Here is an 8,500-nt window from a genome sequence, read left to right as displayed (position 1 = left end):
GCTTATGCCTTTATCAAAAAAGCATCAGTGCTCATCAGGAGTTTTAGTAAAGGACATATTTATTGCCATCGACTTCATGATGCTATATTCCAATATCTGCATTTGTATATTTGCATATATATGCATTTGTATAACAGTGTTTGTTTGAACAAATGAAGATAGTGAGAGTGAACACCTTTTGAAATCAATATGTATTCATTAAACCTTTTATTACAGTGTATACCACTGTAATAAAAGGTTTAATGAATACATATTGATTATTCACTATATTCACTATAGTAAATGTCCACCATAACTAAATATATGGTATCATTATATCACTACCTTGCTAATGTAAATGTAACATGAATGTATTTTATTAAAGCATTTTCTAACTGAAAATGGTTAACATTTATAATAATCATTAACTATTTGAATTGGCCTTTCATTTAGTTACAATAGAAGTGAACAATAATCACAAGGATATAGTTTATATAGTTTTAATGTTGAGAATGTAAAATGTTCTTAATGTTTTTGCCTATTTATTTCTTAAAGGCAAGAAACCAATATATTTTCAGATAAAGTTTAACCTCATTTCTTTTATTTGTACCGCAGCATGGTTATTTTATACTGTTGTGCAGTAGTTTGGCCGCTACATTTGTATTTAAACTGTTTGACATTAAATATTGGAATATGCTTACAAAATTGTGTGCATTCATTATGCTTTTGTTACATTTATTTTAATTCCAAGAGTTCAGATGGTGAACGATGGCATAAAGAAGTGATCTAATATATATATATATATATATATATATATATATATATATATATATATATATATATATATATATATATATATATATATATATATATATATATATATATATATATATATATATACTGTATGTATATATATATATATATATATATATATATATATATATATATATATATATATATATACTGTATATATACTGTATGTATATATATATATATATACTGTATATATACTGTGTGTATATATATATATATATATATATACTGTATGTATATATATATATATACACACACACACACACACACACACACACACACACACACACACACACACACACACACACACACACACACACACACACACACACACACACACACACACACACACACACACACACATATATATATATATATATATATATAGAGAGAGAGAGAGAGAGAGAGAGAGAAAGGTTTCTCTTCCATATATATCTATGCATCGGTTTAACCACACAAAGGAGATTTTTGTTTTAAAATGTGAGTTGAATTAATTAATTAGAAGAAATAAATATTTAGCAGCCTAAATATTAAATATTTAAGGATATCCCTTCAGTTGGAACCGGATGAGATCTGTCATCATTTTCCATAAATGGACAAGTAAGTGTGACGCCTCTGTTCTGCTGCGTTGTCATTGGCTAGGACTTTATCGCAGAACTCGCTGTGATTGGACTATCTTTTAACCGATATAAAACTGCGTTTCATGTTACAAAGTATGTTTTGGTGTTATTGTTACGTTAGTAATACGTTAAGTTAACTATAAAGTGTCGCTATGTTGTGAGAAATTACTCCTTTACCGAGATCCCAACCCTAACCCTAAGCATTTCTGCACACTTCAATGAACTACAGCGCCATGTTTCCCATTGCATTGATACACTGACAAAGGTATATGGGTAATGTAGTTTAAAACGTTTAATAATGAGACAATAAATGTTAAGTAAATTACATCTTTAATGGACAACTGGATATCTAATTATGTTCATTGTGTAAACCTTTATGACATATATGAGGGGCAGGCTGAAATTTGATATTTTACTGTGAGCACTTTTAGAAAACCTTTATGCCAGCTTTCCATATCTGTCTGAAAACTGTGCCCAACATTATTTAGTAAACATAGCATAAGCAGTTGTCCTGCCAATTTTCTCTGTGATACGCTAAACAGACTTTGAGTAACAGCCATTTGAAATGTGCTTTTTTTTTGCTCTTCCAGGGGCCTCTACTGGGTCCCTGAGGGCGGAAGGGCAGTACAACATACACAGATCTATTTTCCTCATCATGGACAACAAACTTTGAGTCACATTTAAATATCAGAGTATTTTCTCTTTTCTATTCTAACATCATGCTTGTATTAGGTTTTGATGGGTATTGTGAGACCATCTGATGAAATACAGAAATATTTGAAAGAAATGTAATATAATTATTAATATTTATTTTCTTTTATGGATAAACACCCATACATATAATGGATGAACCCACAACAACTTGCCATTATCCAGTTTCCAGTGTAAACAAAAACTATTTAGATTTACACTTCACTATTATTATTAAATATAGGACAATGCACCATTAAGTAAAATAACAAAAGAGACATTGCCAAAATTGTATGTATTTTCAGGTACCTGACATCGGTAATGTGCATGCTTTAATTTTTATTGCAGTAGTAAATGTACCAGATTTATCAACATGGATCATCGTCAGTTAAGCTTGAAGTGTTTGAAATTCTCCCTTTATTTCACTGAAAACTGGCGTATTGTCACAGCATGCAAATACAACTTTTTGGTGCATTGTTGTACCAAATATAATATAACCAGATGAAAAATGTTTATGTTTCAAGTAAAATGATATTGTTAATTACTTTGATAACCTAAATCAACTCATAAAATGTGTATTTACTTTAAAAACACCATACACAATATTCACCATACTTTATCACTCAACTCTTTATTGGAGGATACAGTATACAGTTGATAAAGTAGCATAAAGAAAAATTAGATTCAAGATAAATAAAAATGGGTCTTCAAAAATACATTAACATCATATTAATCCATTCACAGCTGCTGAAGCCACACAAATGAGTGCCACAGAATCCCATCCAGTCAACTATGATACAGAAAACAGATTTGATATTGTGTTGAAAAATAATGATTCATTATCACAGCTAGACTGGTTTCTTGCTCTTCCCTCTATCATGTTCATGTTCTATCCTGTTCTTCTTCTTCTAAACAGTTTGCCCACTTGTACCCTACAGTGTATAACTGATAAACAGATGATGTGGTCACTGATGTGGTGTAGCCTTTTCTCAACCAGAGGAAGAAGTTGTAACATCCCATTGTCAGGCATTCTCCAGTCCTGGTCTAAAAGTAAAAGAAAAAACACAATTCAAATTAAGTTTAAAGGGTTAGTTCACCCAAAAATGAAAATTCTGTCATTAATTACTCACCCTCACGTCGTTCGAGACCCGTAAGACCTCCGTTCATATTCGGAACACAAATGAAGATATTTTTGTTGAAAGCTGATGCTCTGAAAGGCTTCAGATAGGCCTCCATTGGCATTCAGTACACTTATACTCCCAAGACGGATAAAAGGCACTCAGAACATCGTTACAAAGTCTCTCTCACCACAGTGACTCTACAATAATCTTACGATGCGACGACAATAGTTTTTGTGCGCAAAAAAAATCAAAATAACACCTTTATCCAACTTGTTACTGCCTTCCGTGTGTGCCTCCACGACGCATGCGCGAGAATATGACGCAGATCCGGCGTTCGGACAGATGACCCAGAAGTGATTTGTTTACAATCAGAGGAAGACGCGCGTATCTCAGCTGTTGAATTCTACATTGATCGTGCTGATCGTGTTAGAGTGTGCATTTCATAGATTCTCGAACCCCGGCGCTACGTCATATTCTCGCGCATGCGTCGTGGAGACACACACGGAAGGCAATAACAAGCTGGATAAAGGTGTTATTTTGATTTTGTTTTGCGCACAAAAACTATTGTCGTCGCATTGTAAGATTATTGTAGAGTCACTGTGGTGAGATGGACTTTGTAACGACGTTCTGAGTGCCTTTTATCCGTCTTGGGAGTATAAGTGTACTGAATGCCAATGGAGGCCTATCTGAAGCCTTTCAGAGCATCAGCTTTCAACAAAAATATCTTCATTTGTGTTCCGAATATGAACGGAGGTCTTACGGGTGTCCAACGACATGAGGGTGAGTAATTAATGACAGAATTTTCATTTTTGGGTGAACTAACCCTTTAATGTAGTCAGGTTAGCATATGTTCTGCATGATTTAAGCAGTGGTTGGCTACTCTGGGCCTCAGCATCCATTGTCCTGCAGATTTAGCTCCAACCTCAAACCCACCTGCCTATAATTATCTATAAGTAAACCTGAAGACTTTAGTTACAAATTCCAGGCATGCTCGATTAGTCTTGGAGGTAAACTCTCCATTTCAAAAGGCCCAGATTTGCCCATTCCTAATTTAAATTTACAAAGCCGCAGTCAGTACATTATATAATATACACATTGAAGCATTATGTATATAATATTGCAGCACATTATATTAGCCAAGTACTGACAAAAAATATTTTACCCATATCAACAGCAACCTTTTAAACAGCAGATCTTTAAAAATATATTTTAGAAAGGCATGGTCTCTTCTTAGCCTTTGCCAGTGATGCTAGATTTCTTTTAAGACAACATACTCTTCTGTCACTTGTTTCAAGAGCATCACTTGTGATAGCCTGCACAATGTAAAATTGTTAAAATAAGGCAATACAATAGGTACAGAGGCACAAGACTTACCATGCTTATGAAGCACCCATGGCCATGCATAGTTCTCAGAGACTGGAATTTTTGCCTCTTGTATTCCTCCTTGGCTGCACATTAGTCTTTTCCTGTAGAATCTTCTGAAGTGTGTGCCTTCTCTTGCTATCCATCTTAAAACACAAATGCAATGTGTTTTAGTCTGTGGAGTTTAAAGCCTTGTTTCAAGCCAAAAAACTAACCAGATATTTCACATAATTCAAAGAACATTTACTATTTGATTCCTAATATATGCCACAACTCATTATCTTCCAAAGCTACACAGAACCACCCATGGTCTACAAAACAATAGAGAAATACCTGGAGTTTATACCAACTAAATGCTTTTTTTAACCCTTCAATACATGTCTGCTTTTATCTAAGACAAACAGACGGTGCCATTTTTAAGAATTGAAGGCCAAAAGTGTTCCAGCCTTTAGGCTAAAAGGCAATCATTTTAATAATAATTGTATCAAAAAGGGAAACAAATATTTACCATTTTAGATAAATCCAAGATACAGAACCTAATTTGCTCATTTTAGGAGTTATAAAAAGATTTAGACATGAATAATGGTGTGTATTTTATCAGAGTATAGAAAGAATGATCACAGCTGTCCTTTGAGAGATCAACATCAAATTCTGTACTACATATTAAAGCAAGACAATACATCAATACAAGACATACCAATGGACTTGCGCACTTTTCTGTCGTCTTTGGGCACAAGATGGCCATGTTCCTTCCTCACCCTAAACAAAGGACTTATTCGATTAGCTTGCTTCGATATAAGGGTCTGGTCTTTCTTCTCTGCTGTAAAACAAGTCTCACTTACTTTATGTGCAATTACTATTGTTTTTGAAACATATACATTAAGACAGTTACAATAAAATGAATTTACATACAATTCAGGGGAGCATTTCATGAGTAAATACTGATATACTAAAAATATTATTTACCTGATTACGGCAAGATTCACTACAACTAACTAGTAGCTCTTGTGAGGGTTGGCTCATAAAAGTAATCTGCAAGTAATCCTGCAAAACAGAAAGAAAGGAAATTTCATTACATTGCATGCAAGTTGTGATTTCATACATAACTGTTTCTTTCTTTAAAAAGTGTTGCATAATTAAATGTTAAATACATTTATGAAACAAGTTCACTGATAGGTGTGCATTTCCATTATTAAAAGTATATTTTTAGTAGCACATATGAATTTGTTTAAAAATGTTGATTATTTACTTGATCTTTTGATCACGTAAATTATTTACATGCAAACAGGACGTTATCAGCAGTGCAACTGATGACAAAATAATTGAATATCTGATGTTATGTGAGCATTTCCGCTCTTGCAAACAGAGGTAGGTCATGAGGTGTGAAGAGACCTCCCCAATGGCCCAATTTGTAATCATTTTAAAGAATACATTGGACCTAATATAAACTTTTCTTTCTGGGACTGCTTTCCAAGAAGGGGCGCAACTGATTTACAAAAATCATGATAAATATGTACAGGAATTGAGGCTGTAGCCAATGGCAGGAGTCGGAGTAAAAGCTGCAGGATTATGTATGAGTATTTGTACAAATATGTACGAGTATCATATGAATGACAGCTTGTTAAATCTTGTGAATTATTAAGACTTTGAGAACATGTTCTCACTGATTGAGCCATGGGGTTTGTAAGAATATGTTTAAGAAACAACAAATGCTTGATAAAGAGTTCAAACCAACACATACTTACCATTGCAAATATTTGCTGTTGCTGCTTTCGGTCTTCTCCATTACTTTTCCATGAACAAGAATGGGCTGACTGAGTCCGAAAGGCCCTTTTGGTCGTTTCAGGTTAAAAAAAAAAAGAGAGAAAAAGTCATAATATATAACAGATACATTATATACAGGACAAAGTACTATTTACATCACAATATTTGGATTTTACATTAAAAGGCATTAAAAAGCATGGTAAGTGTTGTGGATACTGTCTATTTACAACAATCATCACATTACAACTAAGGTTGTTTTTATTGTGCTTCTACTACAAATGCCACGTTGAAACTACACTAGTTGTTATTATTAAATATGAATAACTGTTTAAAAGGTCTATAGCACGTCACGTGACAGTGTTTAATCGCCCTATTAGCAAGGTGTGTTGATTTAGAAAGCAAAGAAAAGCGAAGCCTGAGTGGAAATGAAAGATATAATGCAGTGACTGAACATAATCTGATCAATAACGACAGAAAATACTTTATATCAAATATTCATGGCTACTCACCAACATGTGGCCCACGTGCACTGATGCCAAACATCGCGATGTATTCTGAATGAGACTTCTTCAGCGAGATTTCATACCGATAGAATACCGGCAAAGGTTTCCCATTGAAAGCAATGGAGTTCCCAGTTCGTCTATAGACTGACGCCGAGGGGTATGGCTGTACCTGTGGCGTCTTCAATATGACGCCGGGGTGCGGAGGGAAACGCAGATCGCTTTTGGGTCTTTTCTTCACACAAATCAATCGTTTGGCCTCGGAACAGTTGGAATACTTGACATTTTTCAATAAAGTGTGCATGTTGTCTGTTATATTCTATGTTTTATATCATATAACGCAAATGGGTAGGTTAAGGGGCGGGGTTGGGCTACTTTCAAACGTGTCTGAATAGCGTAAATACAAATCAATAAATGTAAATAAAATAATGCTGGCTGATTAAATTGAGAATCATACTCCAACATGTCATAATGGAAAAATTATAACCCAATAAATAGTTACATCATGATAACATTCACATGCCCAACACGTCTGTGTATGACGCCAAAGGTGTCTCATTGGAATCACTGCAGTACCCTTAACGTCGAAAAATGCCTTTCAAGGGGTACCCTGTACGTAAAAAAGTGACGACGAGGGGTCCTGACCAAGCGTCAATATGTGACGAGTGGGAGTGAGACTGTGTTGATTCTGTAGTCAGTGTGGTGCAAACTGCATGTATTGTGCCAGACATGATGACTCTTTTCAATTATTTTCATATTGCTTTGCAATTGTGTTTTATGTTTTTACGCTGATCAGTTGTGTACCATGGATTCTTGCTTACTTATTTTCTTTTCCTGTCTGGCCAAAATAAATGTTAATCTTGATTTATCTTGTATGATTCTGAAATCATTATTCTAGTATGGATCGATGTATACTCCTTTATTACCGCAAAATCTAGTGTTATGATCGATCACACCGATGACGCCACGACTGAAGCATGGGGCGCAGCGTGCGCGATATTCCGATCCCTGACTATCGCTGGATTGGCAAGTTGTAGTCCGTGAATATTACTAAAATTACACTTTATGTTGAGTGAGCATGTGCAACCACTTAAAGGTAAAATATTCACTCGGCATCCTCTGACTAATTACAGAAGTAATCATTTTGTGCCCGTGAGCGTGCGTCCGGAAGCGTCTGTCTCTCTGCGATATTGGGTCTCTCGATGAACGAATATAAAAACTAGGAAGATACAAAGAAAATCAACGATCTAAATTAAATCGCAACTAATCGTAGAATCAGCTGATAAACTCTAAATGTAGCACACTTTATGGAGTCACTTAGAATTGGAGTCAGATAAAATTATTAATGGAGTCAGATAGAAAATGAGATATCAATAAATTAAGAGAACTTCACCGAATGGCTGAAAAGGCTTACACGCAGAATTCCTTTTGACAAAGCCATTAGTATCCGGTTTTTGGGCTAAATGGATGGAAATTTACAACGATATTTCAATAGCCAGGCAGTGTTCCACTGATGACGTTTCTTATGACATATTCAGTGCTGCCACCACGTGTCTGGTCTTAGTAATAACTTATTTCTGTTGTATGATCAAGTTTTTCTCTGCATGGAGGTTAATTAATTGTATTTTATATTATTATCTATATCTGTCTG

The 8,500-nt window shown here is 34.6% G+C and overlaps 1 long non-coding RNA gene across 1 annotated transcript; it reads right to left on the bottom strand.

Annotated features, from left to right (window-relative positions):
* Positions 1 to 4,608: 4,608 nt before the first annotated feature.
* LOC307123318 lies at positions 4,609 to 6,422 on the bottom strand. Its single transcript, XR_013816153.1, has 4 exons — positions 6,331 to 6,422; positions 5,552 to 5,629; positions 5,283 to 5,405; positions 4,609 to 4,731 (listed from the first exon to the last, which is right to left on the bottom strand). It is a non-coding gene; the product is annotated as an uncharacterized lncRNA (long non-coding RNA).
* Between the last annotated feature and the right edge of the window lie 2,078 nt (positions 6,423 to 8,500).

Source organism: Gobio gobio (assembly GCF_949357685.1).
Source record: "Gobio gobio genome assembly, chromosome: 3".
Classification (NCBI taxonomy): Eukaryota; Metazoa; Chordata; class Actinopteri; order Cypriniformes; family Gobionidae; genus Gobio; species Gobio gobio.
The sequence above is the reverse complement of the archived record's forward strand: the minus strand, read 5'-3'. Positions and strand labels throughout refer to the sequence as shown.